Below are 24,247 nucleotides of genomic sequence, written 5' to 3' on the forward strand. Positions count from 1 at the left end.
ATGACTATGAATGAACGCAAAGTATAAAGATAATAATGGGTGTTCTTAAAAGAACGCATGTGATTTTATGAGAGCTCTTATGCCAAAAGCTGTTTTCTGTTTAACAAACGCAATATGATTAGTAAATTTCAAATGAGAATCTAGTTTTAGGCTAAGGAACAACACACAGTGCGCTGCAGGAACAAGGTGACTGTCGAGAATTACTTGGAGTATTAACGGCATGATCATCTGCTTTGTTTTAAACAACATGAACTGAATTTTGAGAGGGTTTAAAATAAAGGATTTAACCAACACCATTCAACAACTTTCGCTCGTTCATTGTTCAGATTAAAGAGTAAGATTGTTAAAGAGTTATCAGACATGGAAATAGTGGTATCATCAGCATATAAAATAGCATTAGAAAGGTCAAGAATATCGGGCAAGTCGTTAACGTAAATTCAAAATGACAAGGGTCCTAGTATTGAGCCGTGTGGTACCCCTTGACTAATAACATTCGACTCGGAATAAGCGCCCCCCTACACAGACTGTTTGCTCACGGTCATGTAAGTAATCTTTAAGAAAAGTTAAAGCTGGACCTGTTATACCAAAATATTCTAGTTTGGCAAATAAAATGGTGTGATTAACAGTGCCAAAAGCTTTAGTAAAATCTAACAATACTGAGCCAACAAATTCACCACTGTCCGTAGAACCTCGCTTCCTTCTTGCTGTCCGAAGTGCTATTTTCGTTCCCTTCAAGCCTAACCCGGAGCTTTATTCAATGAGGCGATGCGTCGATGGAGGACAGCTGCTGACGTTTTCGCACGCCGACCAATATATCCATAACGATCCCCCTTTGCCCCAAACGCTTACGCAACGCGCCTGACACTCAGGGCAGCCTCGTTGTCATGCATAGCGCGCGAGTCGCCTTGCATACAGTATATGGACGCCTGATCGACTGCGGCCTCCGCAACCGCCAGGCGGTGTCCCCCTTATTGGTACACATTCGCGAAACCAAAGGACGACAGCAAGCGGCAAAGCCCAGGGCAAGGTCACGCCGTAGTACAGGAAGCGCCTGTTGGCTGATGCAGCTCCTTTGGACCAACCCTCTTTAGTGAACCTTACGCGCCAAGCGCTAATTGGAAGCCTTCAGGCTTAGGATTAACGAAACACAAACACATCGATTGCCCGGAGGTTCGCAAACAAAACTTTGCCGATATTGTGTGATTTTTATATACGCCGTTGCCTACCTATTGATGTAGTCAAAGGTATGTATATACGCGCATGAACGGTAAGATTGTCCATAGTGCAATGAGGGCGCCACGAAAGACGAAAAGCTGCTGACATAAACTGAGATATTGATTCAAGAATATATTCTAGAACCCTTGCTGATACAACCCTTGCTTGTTGTGCTTGTTTTGTTATTGTTTTAATATTCAGTCTAAAAAAAGAGATTAGCTTTATTTGATTAGAGTGTTTTATTAAATGAACTTTAGAAGGTGTAGGCACCTTTAAGTTGCGCCGCCTGCTGCTTTCCACGTAAAGTAATACATACTGAACAATGCAAGAAGAAAGTGGCACTTCACGAAAGAAAGGCCGCAGGAGTAATATAACGTGAAATTCGCACAAAGACAAGCAGACGTAATCCCAGGCCACATAAATGCAGTGAAGGCAAGCCTTAACCACTCATAAACGTTACTTGCAGTGTATTGGACGAAGCCACTCAAGTATACGAACACTGGGTCGTGTCAGGAAATCTATGTTCTCAGTCAGTTAAATCATGCAAGCGCAGTATGTCAGTTAGGACGTGATGGTCTTTCCATGTATTCATTCGTAATGCAGGCATAACCAGAGATAGATATAACATCCGCAAGAACACAGCTGTATTTCTTAGTCGCGCTCGAGTATAGCACTCCAGGAATGATAAAGCCGATTTGATGCGTATTGTAAACTTGCAGAATCCGCTCATTTTGTTGTATTTGTATTATGTGTTCTATTTGACCAGCAGCGGTAACCTACAGGCGTCCGCCTCGTACGCCGGAGGCACTGGCTGTCCGAAAGCGGTACTGCCGCGAACCCAAATTTGTAATGCGTAGAGATGTTCCCCGTCCTGGTTCCCCGTTACTTGGGGAGTTTTCGCATCTAAACTAGGGTCCCTTAGAGTCTGCGAGGTCTCCGGAGGCCTCTTGTCTAAACACAAACGGCTTTCTCGTAGAGACGCAGCTGGAGGAGACGGACGAGAACTGCCCTCGGGTGCCTACCGGTAAATATAGATGCAAGTACGCTCCTGGTGGGGTGGACAGCCAATACAGGGCCTCAACGCTTGGTAAGGACACCTACCTCATGTAAAAGTGCCGCAATGGTACAGGAGTGATCCTGTTTTCTGTGCTCACGAAAGTTTCGACAGGAATTTTAGGGGCACAGACTCGATTCCCGAACGTATATCACAGCTGAAAAAAGCCAAGCAGCCGACTGGGGTAAGCGTTTGCCCATTAAGTCTGGGTAAGCGTTTGCTGGTTTAGGTGTCCCTCCCACATGTACTCAGTGCTGACTCTCTCCCTTTCTTCCTCTTTCTATTCCCCTTTCCCCCACCCCCAGTGTAGGGTAGCAAACCGGATGCTGTTCTGGTTGACCTCCCTGCCTTCCCTACCCTTGCTTTCTCTCTCTCTCTCTCTCTTGCTGGTTTAGCCAGACCGACTACCGTTCAGTCCCGCCGCAAATCTCAGGCCGCGAAGCGGACTTGACCCGTTTTTGTCGCGTTCGCGTAAACGTTCTCGCCGAGTCATATAGCAGCGTGCTAGGGCTTACATCGTGTCCATTTCCCGATGACGCATATCGTCAAGCACGATAACGTAGACACGCATGTTGAGCATCTGTACTCAGAAAATAAACCAAGCAGTATATCACTGAATGAATGTTTCTATGTTCGCGTTACATTTCAACATATAACGCAGTGTATTTTTTGTATTAGTGTATTAGTGCTGAAATGTAACGCGAAGGACAAAATCAAACGATGAAATGACACGTGGGAGAAATGCTCGCAAATTGCTTAGTGCAGCGTTTAAAAAATATTCGCTACACATAGAGCCAGAGAAATGTTTATTCACTGTGCGAGAGACAAAAAGAGCTAAGCTTGTAAGCAAACAAATGAGCAAGTGAAGACGTAATTCAGTTTCAATTTCCTCCACACTCGCCGTGCTTTTCGAGGAGAATCCATTCGTTTAAGACGAGGGCCACATACAATAAAAGCTGCGCTGCTTTGTTATTAATCGTTTTTATGTCGTAGCGAGAAAAATAAAGAATGTCCTGCCGCCTAGCGAGCATCGTAGTTTCGGCGCAGAACCCGAGAGTACGAGGTTATACTGCGCCGCGAATTTGCTTCTTTAAGGAAAGTGCTGACCGCGCTTTATGCGTCTCTGGAGGCGTGGCATTGACCTTCCCTGTGGGAGAGATAAAGGAAAACGTAAACGCAGTTGTCTGCGTGAATTCGTATCTGCGAATCGAGTGTTGCACGTTCTTGTTGCGTACGACGCTTTGCTTTTATCTTTATGCACTTCGCCCGTATGGTGGGACAAAACATGCTACGAAAGTAATCGGCTATATTGTAGATCAACGTTCACAAAAAAAATATGTAATAAATGAATATTGCAAAGAAGCAGTAGTCATATTTTAAGAAAAGATTTCGACACTGCCTCCGGGGATTCGTTTCGACGTTATGCTGAAGCCATTTGCGATTTTCCTCAGCGGGGCCGATTGTGGCATTTCAGCGGGCTACGCATCCGTGTTCACCCTCGTCGTCCCTAGATTTCGCCTATTCGCGTCGAAAAAAAATGATGGGTGGCGCTACGCGCCACTTGTTCTATTCTAGAACAATACAGTATGGCTGGCTGCGTGCGATGGGGGCTGGGCTGGCATGCCGTCTTCCAACGAACAGATTATACCGATTATAACGAACGCAGCGAAAGAAATATCGTGCATTTTTCTTAATTGTACGAATATAAAGTCAACGTTTGGCGTCACTCAGTTCCCGCCACTAAGTCTGTTTTGCTATCCGGACCATACAGAAAGAACTACGGTACTCTTCGCTTTTGGGAGAGAACGATATATGCGAGGCCAGCAGCCGGGGGAAGCTCGTGTATCGTCTAATAATATAATTTAGAGAAGCACTTCGTGTTTGTGTCATTTACGTTATCATGGCATCCCGTATGATATGCAGAAAATGTCCATTAACTAACACTCCCTGACAGTAACTTCATGTTTCCTACTCGTTAAGCTGGTCATCTGTCTGCTTTATGTGTGATTTTGCAATGGCGCGCGCCGTGTCCTAATGCTTACAAAGCCAGTCCCCATGCGGTATACTGCGCGAAATGCTTGCTATGTATCACGTCTGCCTCACCGCACGTACGTCAAGCAGAATAACATTGAGCCTAAAACCACACATACTAGTACGAGCTAATTACTTGAGTAATTAGCCCAGTACTATCGTCTCTACCCGATTACAAGTATGGTGGTTCAGCCTGTACGGTAATGAAGGACAGCGCATGGATTTGCCTGAGCTTCATCCTTCCGGCTTCGAATGAGTTTGTGGGACTTCGCAGATCGATAGTTCTCCAGAAAACATTGCGTCGTAAAAGCAATCATTCACAGTGATCGCGCACGCACATGGATAATGATTACCTTGCTGTGATTAGAAAACCATAGGTACAATGTAACTGTACCATATGTGCTTGGAAATGCAGAAAGCTAAGGTGCAATAAATAACGTCATAAGACCGCTTAAAACCATAGGCGCAAACGTAAAGCAAATCTATTACTACCATGTATGCATACAACATTAAACCTGGGTGTGTTGAGCGAGAAGAATAGTGAAGTCTAAGGAGCACAGGTTTCTTTTTTTTAGACTATGAAATAAACAACATACTTATAAGAATAAACTGTGACCATAAGTACACAGAACGTGTGCGGAGCTCCTTTGAAGAAAAGCATTTACGTACTGATGCTTATTCAAAGTGTATCGTGTATTCAAATGAGCGAGATTTAAGTTCAGGATTTACCAACCAAATGTCACTAATTCGCACATTAGCATCAACACATTTGCGTGTTAAGGACGCGGAGCCCACTGAGAAATACTCGAAGAGAATATATGAGAAGTTAAATGCGCTGACAACTCAATATGCGAGTTGCATTTCAATGATATTGTGCGTTAAGAAGAATGACCCCGTGCGTACTCTAAAGCATCTACATTATTAATATGTAAAACTACGTTCTTTTGCAAAAAGGAAAGATTTTTGTTATATTCATCCTGAATTATTCGCCCCCACTTCAACGCAGTAACTTATACGTGAGGAAAATAAGGCATAATAGATGCTTGGTTCAGTATAGGATGCCGACAGTGACAATTTATTGCAAATAGTTTCAATGTAACCCCAAACAAAGTACTAAGACAGTACTGCGTGCGCCTGTGTGTGCGCGTGTGTGTATGTGCAGGTGTTTTGAACGATCCGGGTGCGCAGATTGTTAGAGGGTTTCCGGAGAGGCCGACTGCCTTGACTGCAGAGACGACGGAGCGAAGGGGATGAATCATCAGCGTTCCGCTCAATCGACTCAGGGGTGGACCATCTGCTGCTGGCATGATTGTTGCGCGCACACTAGCATTCCCGCTAGGCTGCTCTGAAATGCACTGGTCTGAGCGGAACGCGCAGTAACTTTCAAGCTAACGTTACGTAACGTTTCACTACGTTCTGACTAACGCCGGCTGCTTTCTTTGGATGTGGCTGAAGATTAGCTGCGGAGCGCACTGTGACGTGTCCAGATATCGTCGCGCTCACACGCCTCTTGGCATTACGCAATAGAACGAAAGATCGAGGTATCCCGGCGGCACAATGTAGCAGATTTACCGGTGGTCTATCGTTTGGCGATTGCCCATCGATATTTACTGTTCATTTCTTTTCTTACGGTCACGTCTACTTCCTAGATTCTATTCGAGAGGCACCAATTCATGCACTAAATTAATCTGTCTATGCGCTTTCAGTTTTCATTTCGTAAAATAGGCGCCGCGTGCGTACCTCGATATTTTTTCTAACATTTTCCACGCGAAGTTACTGCGACTACGTGTCTTGCATCCTCCTACAATATTCTCGCACAAATATATGTCCGTCTACAGGTAATAAGCTCCATCTAGTTTTATATCTTTTCTCTGTCTGATTAATTCCGGGAGTGTGGCTTTTGCGTCGACTTGCAGTAAAGTTGATTTGCATCAAGGAGGTTTTCCTTGGCTGAAACCGATATTCTACTGACTCAATCTTCGTGAGCTGCCATGAATACTGCAGGACTTAATTTTGTTTGCGCCTGCATACATAACGCGCTTGCGTTATCAACTGTGTTGCATCAAGTTTGTTTCAAGCGCGTTGCAACCAATAAACCGCAACTATATAACTCTTGCAGCAGCGCCTTCGCTCGGCGAGTTCCCGTGTTAGCTCAGACGTCGGACAGCTCTTTCCTTCAAGTTTCTTTCTCCGCTCCAAGTTGGCGCTTCGAGTTTATTCATGAGCTGGGTTGCGCTTTCGGGAAACAGAGCCTGACTTGTGTCTTCTTCTCATGAATAAACAAAACCCCTTGGAAACACAAGATGCAGGTGTGTTCACTCATCCTTGCAGACAGTGCCCTAATTTGTATGCTTTGGAGTGTCCTGGCAACAATACCGAGAAGATCTGCATAGTGCAGTCCGGTGCTGTTCCTTAATTTTGTATTTCGCACTGTTAAATTATTAGACGCATTTCTGATGCATTTTTGTAAACGTTTGTGGCAACTGCGCTACTATGCGCATTTTGATAACGAGATACAAAACATCCCAATTGGTTCCATTGCCACATAGCGGCAGAAATACATGTCGGATAGGCCGAGAGAGAGAGAGAGGAAAGGCAGGGAGGTTAACCAGACGCACGTCGAGTTTGCTACCCTGCACTAGGGGAGAGGGGACATAGCGATGAAAAGAGAGTGAGCACAGTTTCCCGCACGCTTGAAGCAGCGCATTGTGTCTACGAACGGTCAGCAGGACCTGTCCACTTGAGGTACTGCACTAACGCTTTTGTAGCATTTTGTGTCACGGATGTGCGCGACCATGGTTCAAGGATCCTCATTTCTGAAAATGGTCTGCAGAGTCCAGCCAGTTCAATGGTGCCCAGAGAGGTTCACACTCGACGTCGTACCGGGGACAGAGATAGAAAATGTCGTCAATAGTTTTTGTAATTCCACAAGAATCACACATGGGCGTATCCCCCATCCAATGCGAGACTAGTAGGCCTTTGAAATTTTCGTCCTGAGCCAGAAGCGGTGCAACAATGTTCCCCCATAGCGACAAGCTTTTGATGGCACCTGCAGCTTTAGAGATGGATCAAGTGTGCAAAGATGACACTTCGAGAGGTTAGGAGAAGTCCAATATTTGTGCGTCGTGGTGACGTACAGGTACAGCATCCACCTCGCGTGCAAGAGGACCGTGGTTCGAATCCCGGTGGCACGCAATTTTCCAACGGATAAAAAAAATCCGCGTGCAGATAAAATTGCATAAACAGGCCTGCAGTGCGACCTGATCCCGGTGACCAGAACCGGTAACGCACTCCCTCATCAGAGCAGGATTGGCCACCCCGGTGCAGTACTTGGCCACAACCTCCTATAATAATACAACAATCAAACCCCGGCCCTCAGTCCCCAGTAGCTGCGAAGCGACTTACCACGGCGGCGGTCACACCTGTCACGAAGCAGAGGGTGCTAAGAATCTCTGGGTCCGGACAGGCCACTATTGAATTCTGAACCTGGCAACGCTTAACGCTAAAACGTTATCTAGTGAGGCGAGTCTGTCAGTGTTATTGGAGGAATTAGCGGGCAGTAAATAGCCTAATATACTATATAATAGGCCTCAGTGAGGTTAGGAGGACAAAAGAAGGATCAACATTTGGCCGATTTGGTACTGGTGGAATATCTTGAAGGGGCAGCGCAATAAGACCAAGACAGAAGGCAGGAACAGAAGTGCAGTCGTTGAGTGGCTACCTACCACCATCGACTGGTCACACCAAAAGAATTTGCAGACGCCTGCGCGCAAAATGGATGAATCAAGCCCGATACCTCAAAGATAGTCTCCGCACAGCTTGCTGGCAGGAAAAAGACAAAAGCAAGAGCAGAAGGGATTTTCTGGAATGGCGTAAGACATCCTATCATATAGCCGATTGGATGTGGAACAGCACTTGGCCTACCCTTCCAAAACCACAAAAGAAGAAGATGCCCGAAGCAAAAGTGTCGGTTCTTGGCGACGAGATTCTACCAGAAGAGAACAGAAGAACCCTTTGTCTTGGCCCGAAATTCGCCCACGAGCCAAGCCTCACCCCGGCAGAGAAGGTCACTATGGCTAGGACAGTCACCCACCGGGGTACCGACGAAGAAAGACCCAGCTTCATAGCAGAGTGTGTGGATGTGCTGGGACGATCATGAGAGAGGCGCTCGAAGAATAAGACTGTAAATAATTGTGTAGAATATGCTGCGAGTAGAAACCTTCATATTTTGACCTCTGATAAGGAAGGTTTCTTCGTTATAGTACCAGATAATATCTTCTGCAAAAAAGCGCGAGATGCAACAGGAAAGAATTTCAGAGCAGTAGATCTGAAGCGCGCTAAAGTTAAGGAGCGCGCAATGTCGCTGCTGCACAACCACAACCTTGAGCAACTAGCTTCATCAGTAAAAAAGGCAAAAAGTCTTAATTTGGATATTTTCTGCATATCATATTGACCGCAAATAAAGACGGGGACAGAAGGAGAGAACACATAAACAGCACGGGCGGTAACTTTCAACTGTTTTATTCACAGCAGCCCGTGGGCATATATAGGCATATAGAGCATGCGCAGATCGCTGCGAACAAGAACACTCATCAGCCTAGCATGGCAACCAATTATCAAAAAAATCTATTTCCGATCGAAACAATCTAATAGAGGTGTCACTAACACAGTCTTGGCCTTTCTTTTTTATGTGATAAGCCTCCATCAGTTCGCGTGTTGGCTGGTCATGGCCCGGAAACTTTATCTCTTTAAACAGAGGTGCACAGCGACAGGCATTGCAGTGCGCAGGCAAGTGCGTCAATTTCTCTTTCGTTAACCTTTGTTCATATTCCCTGGCTCGATCATTCAGGCACCGTCCTGTCTGCCCTATGTATGACTTGCCACACACCAGGGGGATTTCGTACCCAACGGCTACATTGCATTTTACATACGGCTTGGTGTGGTTCTTGCCACAGCCTTGCCTTCCATGACCATGCCTTGCCTTCCATGACCGTGACCACGACCATGACGTCATGACTGCGATGACAACAACAACAACGGCGACACGACAGCCATGCCAATGACGACACGAAGAGAACACGTCGACAAGGCCCTTCGTTGTTGTCTTGGCGACTTAGTTACGCGCGGCTTAACTGTGAAAACGAATTGCTGAGACCTTGGTCTTGACCCATGGTGTTGACCCTGTAGGAAGACGCAAGAGCTAAATGGCTGGCGCAAACTTCTTTTCTTTTTTTTTTCTTGTCTAATTTTTTTGGACAGTGACGTTCTTTTTTCCTTGTGGATAGTGCTATTTGTGTTATTTAATTTTATCGCGCCTAACGTTAAGGTAACGGTCGCGTCTCATTGACACTCTGTGCGCTTTCATGTGAGGTTTTTTTATCTGAATTTATACCCCTAACATTTCCATGTTAGGGATATTTTGTGCGCCTTGCTGTGAGCTACAGATGTTGACAGCAATGGGGACAAAATGCGCTACCGATGTTCCGGTTAACGGCTCTGTTGTCTGCGAACTAACGCAATGAAACTACAAAAGATTTCAAGTGCGCCATTCTTTTAATAATGCGAATAGCTTTCTATTCGAATACAGTGACAATTGTTGCTGAGAATTTCTGCGCAATCTTCTACACTTATCTCCGTGCATACCTACTTTGTCAACGCCACATAAGCCGAACAAACTGCCGAGTCGAGTGCAAAGCTTGCTCGACAAGTCAGTGGATAGTTCATGTGGCTGGCTACTAACCGCAAATTTGCCATATAGGCATTCCATTCCCAACTGTGGTGAGGGACAAACTTTTGTTTTTCTTAGCAACGTCATTAAACCTGGAAGTGGCTTAATGACAATGTTATAATTGGCCGGACGCGTATAACAAAACCCGTTCCTAGCTCTCGACTGTTGTTAGTTGTGCTTTATTAACTGATGAGACTGTGAGAAAAAAAAATACTAAGATACAGGCTATCCAGCTGCAGTGACTAAGGAGTCTAAAAATAACAGTCGCAGTTTGGCCCGCAAGGCGAAGTATCGATTGCGACAGCAAATTAGTAAACAGCTATACGAAGTAAGGATGGGAATTTAAAAACCGTATAAACGTGCAAACATTCGATTACGAACTGAATTAACAAGCATGGTGTCAGCGCTCACAAGCAAACACAAACACATCACACTCGATGAGCGCGGGCACTCGCTGAGAAAACGCTGGCGTGACAAAGCGCGGCAGCTGCAGTGAGCGAAGTGGCCTTAGTGCGGTCTATAACTTCAACGCAAGAGCGGCGAGAACACAGCGCGCACAAAGGTACGAGCCGTCTGCAGATCCATTTCAATATGAGGCGCGCGCGGCCGTGCAAAGTACGCACTCGGTAGAGTCGAAGCCGCCCTCCTCCCTTCCGCGCTGCCTCCGCGCTTTCCTCCATAGCGCAAGATCGTGCGACGATCATCTGTTACCTTTACGCCCGGTTGCGAAATTCGCATTTGCGGCCGCAGCACAACGCCGCCCCCCCTCCCACTCTCCCATCCCCCCACGGCCTTTCTCGCAACGGAAGATGGCGAGTTTGCAGGGTTGCCAGATTAAGCTATTAATAGCCAAATTGGGCTGCTTTTTGTCCGAGTTGGCATCATAATTTTCCTTTGGCTATGTGGCTATTTTCAGGCTGCATCTTTTTCCTGGGTAAAAAAAAATAACAGTAGTTAAGCACAACTGAAAAGCACGTTGGAATAAAAATGCAGACGAAAGGAGACTAAAGAAATAGAGCGGGTCTGCTACAAAATCAAAATTTAAAAGTTCTATGTTAGCGAACACATACGCATGTCAAAAGGTCAAGGATCACGGCGTATTGGTAATTTTAATTAAAGCTGGTCTCAGCAAACACGTCTCCATCCGCGAACTAACGCTACCCGCGCACGCGCGCCAGCGAAGATAGACTGTTGCTGTCTCCATATGTGAGCTTTCGGCGTTCTACGTTTTAAGCATGCGATGCATTTATCTCCCGTTGACGGTGCGCCGCGGGTGACCTCGGCTTCAGAACTGAGGGAGAACACCGAGCTGAACCTCACCGAAATTTGCCGAATTTTCTGCCTGCCGCATGGCGCCTACGTGGCAATTCACTCGGACCCTTCCTGCCCAAATTGCCCCTGCTTCAACGCCAACGTACAACAAATCCTCTTCCTTTGCCCCGCAGCCATCACAGCCCTGTGTTCCCTACACAACTTCAAACCCTCCTGCTGTCTTTTCTATCACTACCCGTATCAAATGCCGCCGTCGAACGAGTGTTCAGCCAGGTCTCGCTCATGAAAACCAACCTTCGAAATATAGTGTCGAACGAGACATTGGTAGCGCGCCTCCACGTGAAGTCCTGGCCAGGAACGGAGGCTGCTGCAAGAATTTTATACCGGGCCATGAATTTTCGTCCAGTTTCTGCTCTGACATCTTACATTGACCAAGCAGTTCCACTTCGCTATAAGCTCATGATCTTTAATCATAGCATACTTCTTTATGTCTATATATGGTACTAGATTTTGTACCAACCGCCATCTATTGTGTTAAACTTTGTCTTGCAATTTCTTGTAGTTTTTCGTTTAGTGCATTGTGTGGTGTTAAGTGAAATTATCATGAGCTGTAAGTAATGACACTGAACACCCGAATGCATGCCATTGCTTACCGTGTTTATTGACCGGTGCTATTTGTTTGTTGTTCTTTTCGTGATTTTTTTGGTGCTTTGGGCAAACAAAACAGTGCATGTACAATGAAGAACACATTTGCCTTATCATTAATTTGCCTGCACGCCTGCATTTCTGCACTTCTTGCGCTTGTGCAGCATCTGTTTTACGTGCCGCGTGGCCGCCGTGATGATGCGCGCGGAGGACATACGTGGTCATGCGTGGAAAAACTAATGTGAATGTATTCTTGCCGAAAATTAATTCAATATGCTTGAGAAATGACTTCACAAAAAGACAAAGCTTTTTGGCTACGTTTGGGCTACACAGAAGCTTCGCTTTTGGCTACATTTGGGCTACTGCGTAGGCCATATTGGCTACCCGTGATTCGAGCGATCTGGCAACACTGCGAGTTTGCTGTCCGCTTTCTTTCTTCGCGCGCTCCAAATTGAGCCGCGATCGCCCGATCTCCTCCGGTGCTTTCACTGACAGATACAGCATACGACGAGCGGCGACGGTGCTATCGCCCTTGCACTTTATACGAAACATCACGATAACGGCGACGGCAAAAATGAGCCTGGAGTGTTTGTATAACTGCTATCGCAATAAAAAATAGGCGTATAGCAAAAAAGAAAGAAAACGGAGGAATAAAAGATCGCACAATTGTTATCTTTGTAAAATACGCCAAATGCGTGAGATCTACCGGCGCCTTCAAACTGTCAAAGGCGCACTTTCCTCATAGCCCTTGCGCATAATTTCCTGGAAAGTGAGCTCGGATTTCGAAACCCCGCCTAAAATCACCGCCGCCTCCGAGTTTTGACGTTGGGGAGGTTGAATAAATAGAAGAGCCGGCGCCTGATGTGAATTTCCGCCCACAACGGCTGACAAGACTTCTGTGCTTGGTTTCATTCACGTATTTCGTTTCTCATCATTGCTTTCTTGTTTCCATATATGGTTTCTCTTTCCTGGTATATTAACCGGAGTTAGGCCTTGCTTTTCATATGTGATATATGGTAATTCTGTTAGCTCGCATTATTCCGCTTTCGCTTTCATGTCTGGAACCTCTTGATTGGTGGCAATATGACAGTGATTCACATATGGGTCTTGTGCTTCTGATTAAATCTAATCATCTGGTTGTGTATAGCACAAAACGACAATTCATAGCCGTTGCTTTGGGAAATATCTCGTCCTTGAAGTTTTTTCTTATTAGTTTCCTTTGCTAGATCCAGCTGACACCCGAGGTACTAACTTCGTTTATTCTGTATTAGTACGCGTCAACAGATATCGCAATGAGTCTGGGCATCAAAGATATCCTGTATGATTTAAGCAGCCATTTTCGATTTCTCTTCAAGTTTGCAAAAGGTGCGCTTTACTTAAAGCTCTTGCCCATCAATTTTGTGCACTGATTTCGATTTCGATATCCACCTTTCTCTCTTCTTACCTCTTTAAATCCTTTGTCCCGTTTCCTTCGTGCAGAGATAGCAAACCGATCTTTTTCTGGTTGACCCACCTGCCTGCTCTCTGTTTCGGCCTCTCTCTCTCTATTTCTCTCCAAAGTCTCTTGATTGGATCAAGACAAAAAATACAAGAGCAGAATGATGAGAGCCAACATAACTGTCATAGATAATATCATGACAGTAAGGCCAAACTCTGGTTACTATATCGGGAGGGGAGTCATATACTCAAGCAAGAAAGCAGCACTGAGAAACCAAGGACGCGAATGAAGCCAAGTACAGAAGTCCGGTCAGTCGCTGTGGGCGGAAATTCTCATCGGGCTCCGTCTCATCTATTCTTGCAGCCTCCCCAACGCCAAAACTCAGAGGCGCGCGGTGATTTTCGGTGGGGTTTCGAAATCTTAGCTCACTTGCCCGGAAATTAACTGCTCCTTCCCCAGAAGTATACGCCAGACGCTGGCAGTGTCTATATGGCCTTGTCTGATGCCCAGGTTAGACGTTCGATTGCTTTCGAGCTTGAGCAGCGTGACAGCTTGTCACCATGCGTGTGATCCTATACGCAGACGCCGTTCAAATTTAGTCTCGTTACCAGCCGCATGCTTCAGGCTGTTCCTTCAGAAATCACTATTGCGTTTTTGTGCCTAACTTTCCACGCGTCGGTTAAAAGGAACTGTCTGCATCGGACTTAAAACCTGTGAAAAAGTGGACGGTATTTGAAATGCAGCCACCGGTAAAACTAAACGCTGGTCAGAGCGGCACGGTATGACAGCTTTAATAAACATGTCATTTGTGAGAGAGACAACACACGCCTTTTTCGACATTTTAGCGCGTTTATGTTGTGGGGCACGACGTCATGCGCGCCTCTCTGTCACCCATGTCTCACTCCCCCCCATCTCGCATCAAATTTTCCTGTCACGTTTTCACATTCACTTTACCACATTAGCCTCCTCTGTGTTTTGCAGTTGTTGTTTTCGACAGCCGTCAATTAGTGCACACGAATCGTCGAGGCGCCTTTCACGTCATACTGTATCAGCAGTAACATATGTCGCTAAGTTTTGTATCCGGGCTTTTACATATGCAAGTGCCACAGTGCGCTGTATGTTACTTTTAGACCGGCAAAAAATTTATCTTGCTGCAAAAACTATAACAGCCATCGAGGCCAAAATTTGTGATATCTTAAGGGACAAGACGGCTGACCTGCATGCGAAGTTATTTATGTGTGGGTAGAGTAAGGGCCTTTGATAAGAATTTCCTTAGGCAAGTGCTAGTGAACGTTGAATGTGGGCAACATTTTAACAGAATGTGTCACCGGGCAAGTCATAGCCGGTAATGTTTTAAAAGGTGTGATTGCATTACAAGCAATTGAAGTTCTTAATCGAACTGCTCAAAGCAAGCAGCTTGGCTGGAAATTGTGTGGTCATTCAGCAATGTGGCACCTGTCTGCTTCCTTTTTAGTCTTTATTTAAGTGCAACAATTGTTATTCAGACGAGTTCAGCAGCTTCCTTGCTGGAGAATATCTGTGTTTCAGCATTTCAGGTGCATTTAAGTGGAAACCTTTGTCGCGAGAACTATTTGAGAGTTATCGTCTTCTTATGACTCTATAGGAGGCTTATGCATCGCATGTAAATGCATAAGCTCGCCTATCAACCGTTCAAAAATCTATATGCATTAGAACTAAATCACAATAGTCCGCTTAAATATGGGTAGTCACAGAGCGCTAAAGTCCTTGCGTGTATTCAGAATTCCAGGAACTGCTGCATTACTACAATACATGAATATGAAGTTGCCTACATCACGGAGAAAATAGCCACAAATTATTTGCACAAGCAACACTTTTCTTCCTCTAATTTCACAGAAAATAAACTTATTGCTTCTTTGTATTTCTTCCGAGTTCACATGTCAAATTATTACGTTGTTTTTTCGACTGCTCCCTCTCCTTTCTCCTCCTTAAATAACATTCGTAAAACCACTGATTTCTTGGCCATTACTCCTTAGTGAGCGGGCACGATTATTTGGGGAACCAGCAAGTAGACAAAAACAAGATGCCCTATTCACTGCGGGAGAAAGAGAGAGAGAGAGCTCTTTAATGAAAGGCAGAGATTTGAGCCGGCGTACAGACATCGCTGGCATGCTACTTTGCGTGGGGAAGGGAATTGGGGAGAGAAAGAAAGGGGAGAGGCGCAAAATTAAAGGTATAAGTTTTAAAAAAAGGGCACTGAGTTTTCTGACTCGTGGGCAGCGGCGTGCTATGGTAAAGTCCTTCAGTGCATGCTGCTTCGTCAGTTCAAGGCCGAGTAAATCGCTGAAATCTGCCGTCTTTATTTCTTTATTTTTTCGCGTCAATTTTGTATGTGATTCAAGAAGCGGTACCATGACGTTATGCAAGGGCCAGCAAGCCACGTTTTTAGAATACCTTATCCTGCAGAAGATAAGTCTGTTGATAACATATTCCCTCGTTAATCAGTGCAAATGACGTTCCTCAGTGCTGCTGTCCCGATACAGCACAAAGCGGTGGTTCCATTTCGCCAAAGGAAGGTAAAAAACAGCAACACGGCGCCGTATCATTGTTCTTTTTTTTTGCCTTCTCTCTGTCCGTGTCTTGTGTTACGCTGTTACGAACCTTACAATAAACTTTTCAAAGACTATGTCTTATCTTCCAGCTGCTAGAGTTCTGTCTGCTCATTAGGCTAGACTTCTCTTTGCATCGGCTCTTTGTCGAGCGTTCCGAACAATTGTCTAAGCAGGCAATCGCACGTTAACAAAAACAAAAAAAAAATAGAACGATGCCTCCACGACAGTGACCATTATCGACCACAGCCGCATTCTAACCCCGGGTTTTTTTTCGCGAAATGTTATCGGGCATGGTTTGGAAACAGCAAGTTTGCCAATATCGGGAAGCCCGCGGTTATTTCAGGAGTTCGTGTAATCTCAGAAAGAATCCTTCCGCAACACTGTCGTAAACAATACGAGCGGAGCTCACAGCCTAAAAGCGGCGCCTTTCCGAAACTTTAGTTGTACTCGACATCATAACGCGAGAATCGACAGGGAAATGGGAGAAGCAGAAACATCGTGATTGATTGCAGCTGGCTGCGCTTTCGGCTGCATCAGAAAGGCAACTGCAAGCGGAAGATAAAAAGCCACGACTTTTCTACCAAGCTGCTCTCGCACCGTCGCCGACCTATGGCTCCCATGTGTGACTTCGTGTATGGCCATAATATTCCCATGTAGTAGAAGTGGTGATGACGACAAAGGCAAAAGGCTTCCTTCCTTTTGTTGTGCCTTTAATATTTCGAGCTGTTCTGTGCAGTGCTGCCTTTCTTATTTAGATTGTCACCCTTATCTCGTTCATTGCGCCTGACGTGGTCAGCGCTGTCCGCTAATGTGCGGTGAGCGCGACCGGCTGTGACCATCTGTCCGTTGCTGTCTCTGCCCCTATCTCCCTCTCTACTTTTTATCTTTTTGTGTCCTCCTCACGCTTTACATAGTGTAGGCTAGCAAACCGGTTCATCTGTTCTGGTTAACCTCGCCTTCTTTTTTCAGTTCATTCGTCTTCCTCTTATGTTCTTTCTTCAGTAAACGTTGGTGTCACCGCTGCCATATTGTACGGCTGAATACCCTGATTAATGGCGCACTGATACAGCGTTTTCTGCAGCCTAAGTTAACGGGACATTAGAGTTATGCAATAAATGAATTTTGACCGCTAGAATATATATATATTTTGTCAGGGCTATCTTGATTCATTTTACGAAACCAAGGTCGCCTAATTAAAAAGAAAACGAAGTTCAAATTTTTTTTTCTAGAATTTGGGGGTACAAATCGTGGTACGTTACTGCGAAGTCGTGGATTTAGATGTGCTTTCCCGCAATAGCGTAATAACTTTGGCCGGTTGGTACATGACTGAAGAAATCGGCATCGCTCCTCAAGAAGGAACTTGCGTATCTTGCACGTGGACGATGGCAACCATTTAGTTGTGCTGTTTTGACATTCTCCACCATCGCTGTCTTTCTGGCAATGCATTCATATTATATGTTCTCCTCTCCATCCTGCCTATTCAAGCCCCGGTATATATTGCCGTGCTCGCAATAAAATATTGATTGAAATTCAGCGCTTCGTCTGTCTCCGTTACGTATACCGCAGTCCAGCGCAGTAGCTCGTTTTCTTCTGCATGCTTTCTCGCACTTGGCCTCCTTGCAAGCAAGAAATGTTTTTTAATATTTTAGGTGAGCCTTAGCTCCTTTTCAGATGCAGTGCGAGCCTTTGTTATAGGTGAATGATTACCAACTAGACCTGTAGCTTAGTATGCGCCCAATGCGTGATATGCTATGTTAGGCCACTGCGGAAGTGGGAAAGTTGTTGCGCCAAGCGTTTTTTTTTCTTTATGCATCATTTTGTAAACTTTACCTTTACTTAATCTTTTTATGTGTCAGTACGGTTAATCAAGGAATTAAAATATTTTATCAAATTTAGCAAGACGTCGCAAAAAGCTTGTCAAAGAACGGAACTTTATGAGCAAGTTCTCGTTCGCTCCTAATGAAACAGTGTCTACAAAACGCATTTTCTTATTTTCGCTTCGCATTCATTGTGTCCGGGGGGCTCCACGGCGAGTCTTTATACGGGGTGATAACTTTTAAGATTACCGGAATCTTTAAGTATCGCCTGTGGCAGATAGCATAGTTAGTTCTTCTCCTTGAGCTGTATTATTCGAAGAGGCGGACATTAGTAGCACGAGAAATCGAAACAAACATTCAACTAATTGACAAACATTCACTAATTAACTTCCTAATTATTAACCTTGCGGTAGATATTGCACTTATATTAATTGTAGCTGGTGAGATTGCAAGGCCTCTCCACTTGGAATGAATTTTGACACCAGTTTGGAGATATGCGCAATCAAACTCGTCGTAAAGACCCACTGTTGTTCCTCTTACTTCTTTTTAAACAATTTTTTTCTTTTTTATGCATTAAACCACAAAAGCTAGTGGAACGCCCACGTGTCTCGTCCTACACTTTGGGAAATAATATCTCAAAACTGGTGTCATATTAAACCACAAAAGCAAGTGGAACGCCCACGTGTCTCGTCTTACACTTTGGGAAATAATATCTCAAAACCGGTGTCATACCTGAGGCTCATTTCAAGAGGATATGTTATTGGTATATATATGGATACATATACTATATAGCAGACACTTACCCAAGGGGGGGTTCGGGGTGGGCCCTCCCTCCTCGCCCACGCCACCACACATTCCTAAAGTGACTCCAAATCAATGTTGAAACTTGACAGCTATTCGGCGGTCAACATTTTGATGCCTTTTTCACTCCTTCTGGATGGCGGTAGTTATCGGCATCTCCTGGGGTGTGAAGGCCAGTTTGCTCATCGATTCAGTGCCCACGCGATTAACTCGAGATACATTCAGTTGTCACCGTCTTTTCGACGGTCACGTGCATCGTTGTTGCTTCGTTAGTTCAACCTTCTTTGTTTAAACTTATCCAGGGACCAGGAAAGGGATTTCGTTCGTGGTCAGCTTGTCTGTATGCACGTGGAATGAGTTGCGGCCAGAAAAAATGCCAATTGCGTTTAAATTTTCCTTTTGCTTCATTACTTCCTCGAGTAACGGCTCACCGCGACATTGACAGATTCTTGGAACCATATACCCGCGATATGGGCTAAATAAGGGGGAACCTAAAATAATACGAGACCGCGTCCATCACCAAACACTGCAATAGCACTTAAACTAATAGGCAATATGACTATCACCCGTTAACGCGTCTGGTCTTTTCCTAATTGTAGAGCTCTTTTCGTGCAAAGTTGCCAATTGGATACAAGAGTCGCAAGGAGTTGAGAAATGAGGCGATCTACTAAGGGAGACAGCCAAGACAGCAGCCAAACAGGAAGGGAAAGCCAAAATTAACAAATTTAACCGTTTTTTATAAAAATGTTTATGGATCAACATCTTTTTATTTGAAAAGGAAGTAGAACAGAAAAAGGAATTGGAGAATAGTTCCGTGTCTTCCGAATGACGCTTCTACAGTTATCATTCGAGCCGCCTAACGTGGCCACTACTCTGCAGTGCTTATGTAGGTGTTTTTCTAACATTCCGCGGTGGGCGCAGTATATGCTATATATGCTATATAGCATATACCGTATGTATATAATATATGAATTGCTGCGTCAAACTTCCATAATGTTGCTCGTAGTTGGCAGTTTTTAGTCATGCATTATCTTCCAAAGCGCTAAACCGGCAATCTGGTGTCAAATGCCAGCCTCTCAGGAGGCTTGTTGCGTGCTGCCAGTCGAAGGATACAAAGAATAATGCACGATCCCCTTCGCGTGTTGCTGTCATGCAAAAATTTGCCGGACGTATCTCTATAGGACCGACCTACTTAACGCCTTGGGGCAGTGTAATCGCCCTTTGCTGGACAAAGAGTGACGTCAGCTGACAGGCACCTTTGACGCCATATCCGACGATGACTGCCTGAGGCCTATTGTTGGATCTTGACAAGAGCCCTCTCCTGTGACCTCTTGTGTGCCTATTCTTTTCATTCGGATGATTGGTCATATGCTGCCCCTGGTCTTTTTTATTTCTTGAATATGTATATATTCGTGATACATTTTACAATAAAGCTGCAGGTCTCAACCTTCATCCTTGTAGCAAAGGACTTGCGTCATAGACGACATGGTGTGGCGGAACAAAGGCGCATGTTAGAAGCAGTGATTTCATCACCGCATCAACCAAATTTCGACACCGAGCGTCTGATAGGCAAAGTTTCTTGTTAAAAGCACCTACTTGTAATCGAATTAAGCAGGAGACTCTTTTACTGAGCGTTTAGGCGGGATTTGACGGTCTGAATCAGTGCAAGCCTCAATTGGTATCACAATTTGTGACTGTATGGCGTAATCCCTAACATTTCGTGCATTATTACGAGTGGTTGTTTCCCTTTTATCTAAGGCCTCCCTTTCGTATATACGAATGACTTTCTACATCCCCATTCTAGTGAGCACATCTTATACCCAGATACAGTGAGCGAATTTATATTGCGTATAATGCTTCCTAGAGCACGACAAGTAACAAACCGGAAGAAAGAAAAACTGCTATCTAGCTTATTATAGGAAATTGGCTCAAGTAGGGATATAACACAGGCAGCACCTCTTGTTTTTCTCCTTAAGATGTTTTCCTTTGGCTGAACTTCCTGTATAGCTGCTGCCTTTTAATGCAATTGTGTAGTACAGGTCACTTATCTAATGAATACGGTATAAATGATGTTGAACGGGACATGTCCTAGTCAGTTCTTCTGTGTATAATGAAGACATTTTTGAAAGTGCGAGCCTATATGAGTTATGGAGAAATTCACTTAAGCAGCCGAGGTCGTTTCATCGTAATAAAATCTCTATAGCTGTGGTTACAACCAAATAGTCCTCGCACGAGACGAGATAGCCGAGGGAGGCGACGACAGAGACGAGAGAGCTAACATTTACCCTTGAACGGGTGAGCTTTTAAGGTCGAGATACTATTAGCAATGAGCTAGCACTCTGACACGCACTTCGTTGGTTCATGTTTTCGTGCAATTCAAAAATTATTTATTCACCCCCAACGATTCACGGATTGCAAGATGCGTCTCCAGAAGACAAGGACATGTGGAAACGCAGTCATTTATTGTCTTTTCTTTGAGAGCACCGCGACTGGAGCACTGTAAACGTTAACTTAGCAAAGCTCTCTGTGCGCATGCTTTTAAAGCGGCATTCTTCGACATTTTAGGTACACATATAAAATACGGCTTGCAAAGAGTGGGCGTGCTTACGCCTTTGAAACTTTTTTCATGCGCGTACGTGGACTAAGCATGCAATGCCGCCGGCGTGTCAGAGACAGAAGCACTACTCCAAAATATCTCGCGCAGCGTGGGACGTTTCGTTTTGTGAGCAAACTCTCTTAGCCTATGCGTATATTTAAAATCTGATGCCAGGGCTTGCGCCACTTTTTCTTGGAAACCACTTCCCCTTTGGTCTCCAAAAAAAAGTGGCGCAAGCCCTGGCCTCACATTTGAGATAGACGCATAGGCTAAGAGAGTTTGCTGAATGAAAACTCTTTATTTTCTTCATTACAAAGAACCTGCAGTGGTAATGGTGAGCTTTCAATTTTACAACTGCAGGATCAATCAAGAGGAAGATGAAAGAGAGAGAGCGAGACAGGAGAGACAGCTGGTGGGAATGTCAGCCGACTACCTGTACAGGGGACGGGGGCAAAAATGATGAGAGATGACAGCAGGGGAGACTAGATAAGATTTTAAAAAAAGAACAGGGATCAAAACGTGTGCGCGTAAATGTGACGCGGCGCGCTGCAACATATCACAGTCTACATGACTTTAAGCATCGAAAAAACGCCTCTCAGGCCTGTGGTAGTTCTGATCTAGGCCAGTGCACCAGAATTTTGTCTCATTACAGAAGGCGGTCGTCCGGTTGGTGAAGCACATGTCGAGGCTGCTTTCCTAGCCACGCAATAGCGAGGTTAGTCACAAAAGAGATGACTGACCGTCTCCTAGCCTACGCAGTTGTCGCATGCAGGGCTGTCGGCCTTTCCAATAACAAATGAATTGCCTGTACTCTAGAATGCCGCGCTCAACCACAGGCGGCATAGAAACGTTTCTTCAGCTGCATGCCCCCAGTTGAAGACGGAGTTGTAGAGCCAGATTCAGATTCTGCGCAAACACAGTTAAGCTAATGTAGCTTTGAAATACGCACATCATACTGGCGTGGACACAAACTGCCTAAATAGGGTCCCTAAGTCGGCAGCCTTGAGTTTACACCTAATACGCTGGATTGCGCTAAAGAGTGGGGGATTTCGGGCTGATGCTGCTCGCCGACTCACACGTTATGTCTTCCAACAACAACAAATCCGTCAATACAGCTCCAGCTCCACCGACTGCTCAACAGTGCGCTAGGCATGAAGTAGTCTGCCAAGAAGTCTTGAAGCCGTAACCGCAATGCCGCATCTCACGCCCATCCCAACATTCCAAGAGCAATACCAGCTTAGCACAATTGTGAATTTTCTCTTTGAGCGCCAGCAAACAAGACTGTCTAAATGACGCCACATTCAATCAGTCATGCTTCATTCACAATACCACAAGTAAAACAACAAATAAGACGACACTAATAATCATAACAACGAAAAGACAATAAACAATCACAAATAACATAACAAAGTTTCGCAGAAGTAACCAGGGGCCCTATAACCTCTATTTATTCCAATCTGTGTTGAAGCAATCAACTGACGTCAAATTTACGCAGCCGCCGAAGCAAGCATCGGGCGTTGACAAACAACATTAGAACCACCCAATCAAACATTCTACTCGTTTAGAGTCATAGGGGGTCACTTTTGTTTGCATTCAAAGCGGATAGCAGTGCCTACCTTGATAGATTCGTTTTATCTGATTGGCTGACTACAGGCAAAGAACACGGAGAAGTCGAGAGGGTTTCCGTGAGGCCGAGCTTGCGCAGATAACTGGATGAGGAGGTTGGTGCAGGCGTATGCGATTGGTCCGCTTCCCCTTGTTTATCTTGCAGTGGCCAATCAAAAAATGCGGTAGCGTGCAACGTAAAGTTAAAAACGCCCCTAAAACGGATTGCCAGCGAAAAATAGTTCGCAGGGTCATGTCGTATACGTGTAGAAAGGGATCGAGAACTATATGCTGTCACGCAATATTTTTTCAAGGCGAATAAGTCCATTCTTCCCGCCAGCTGCGAGTAACCAGTGCCAGAGTAATGGGTGGAAGCGATCTTCTCTCCTGAATGGGGCAGGCTTTGGCTATTCTGAAAAAAATTCAGTGTTATTTGGCATATTATTGCATCTTTATGACTACACGTCGCTTTCACTATCTGTGAATTCTGTTGCCGACGATGGACTAAATTGATAAACTTCTTGTAGTTAATGGTAGCTAACCTGCAATCTCTAGGTTCACATAACCTGTTGATGATTACGTTGTTTTGTAGTCTTGGAATGTTTATTTTCTCTGTGGTCCATGGACTTGCCTTCTTAGTCTTTTGCCACATTGTTACAGACCCTTGACAGTGTTTTGTATTTTTTTGGTGCTTTATCTATCTATGCTTTCGGAAACGCCGTCAATATCTGTGGCCTTACTTCCAATTATCCACACTAAATAAAGAAGAAAAAAAGGCGAGCTCATTCACTCCCCATGTTTACCTGACAGCTGGCCTACGTCCCTTCCTTGCACCACAGCACCACTCTTGCAGCTCAAAAAACACTTCTCCAACTAGACACATGAGCGCTAACCCCTCCTTGTGTCTGCAGCGTTCCCCGTTATATCACTCATATGGAGAAAGTAATTGTTCAGAGGCTTCGGGCTTAGACAGACCTTCCACCTTTCGTAATCTATGCCTGAGACTCAGCCCCTGATAATGCTGTGGTCTTCCCAAAGTACTCCACCCACGTGTCTGCAGCGGATGCTGTGGCCAGGGACAAAGGCTATATATGCTCACAGATGCCGAGATACGGACAGATCCGCCTCAATGCGACATGCGATTGATCGCGCACAGTGAAATCCAAAACACACCTTCGCACTCTTTTAATGTTAATTATTTTTTCACAAGGAAAGCCTTCCCGCATTTATTTAAGATGATTATGCCGTGTCATAAGCCTCGTGATGAAAAAAAAAAGAATACACGCAGATACGCTTCAAAACAACGAAATACAATGAGATAACATTTTACTGAAGAAAACTTGAGTTCCAAATTTACACTGCTCTTTATTGCAGTCAAGCAGCTATATCTGTTCTTTCAAGTAAGGTCACCTGATGAGCCTACGATGACAGTTTTTGTCAAATCAGTTGTCATG

General features: G+C 44.9%; 1 protein-coding gene across 1 annotated transcript in view; it reads left to right on the forward strand.

The window, feature by feature from the left end:
- The first annotated feature begins 2,256 nt into the window (after nt 1-2,256).
- LOC135917765 (complement C1q tumor necrosis factor-related protein 4-like) overlaps nt 2,257-24,247 on the forward strand; it is a 145,925-nt gene continuing 123,934 nt past the window's right edge. The window contains exon 1 of the mRNA XM_070533066.1: nt 2,257-2,302. The gene's annotated coding sequence lies outside the window, so the exon portion shown is untranslated. The remainder of the gene's footprint in view (nt 2,303-24,247) is intronic.

The sequence above is a fragment of the Dermacentor albipictus genome, chromosome 2, assembly GCF_038994185.2.
Source record: "Dermacentor albipictus isolate Rhodes 1998 colony chromosome 2, USDA_Dalb.pri_finalv2, whole genome shotgun sequence".
Classification (NCBI taxonomy): Eukaryota; Metazoa; Arthropoda; class Arachnida; order Ixodida; family Ixodidae; genus Dermacentor; species Dermacentor albipictus.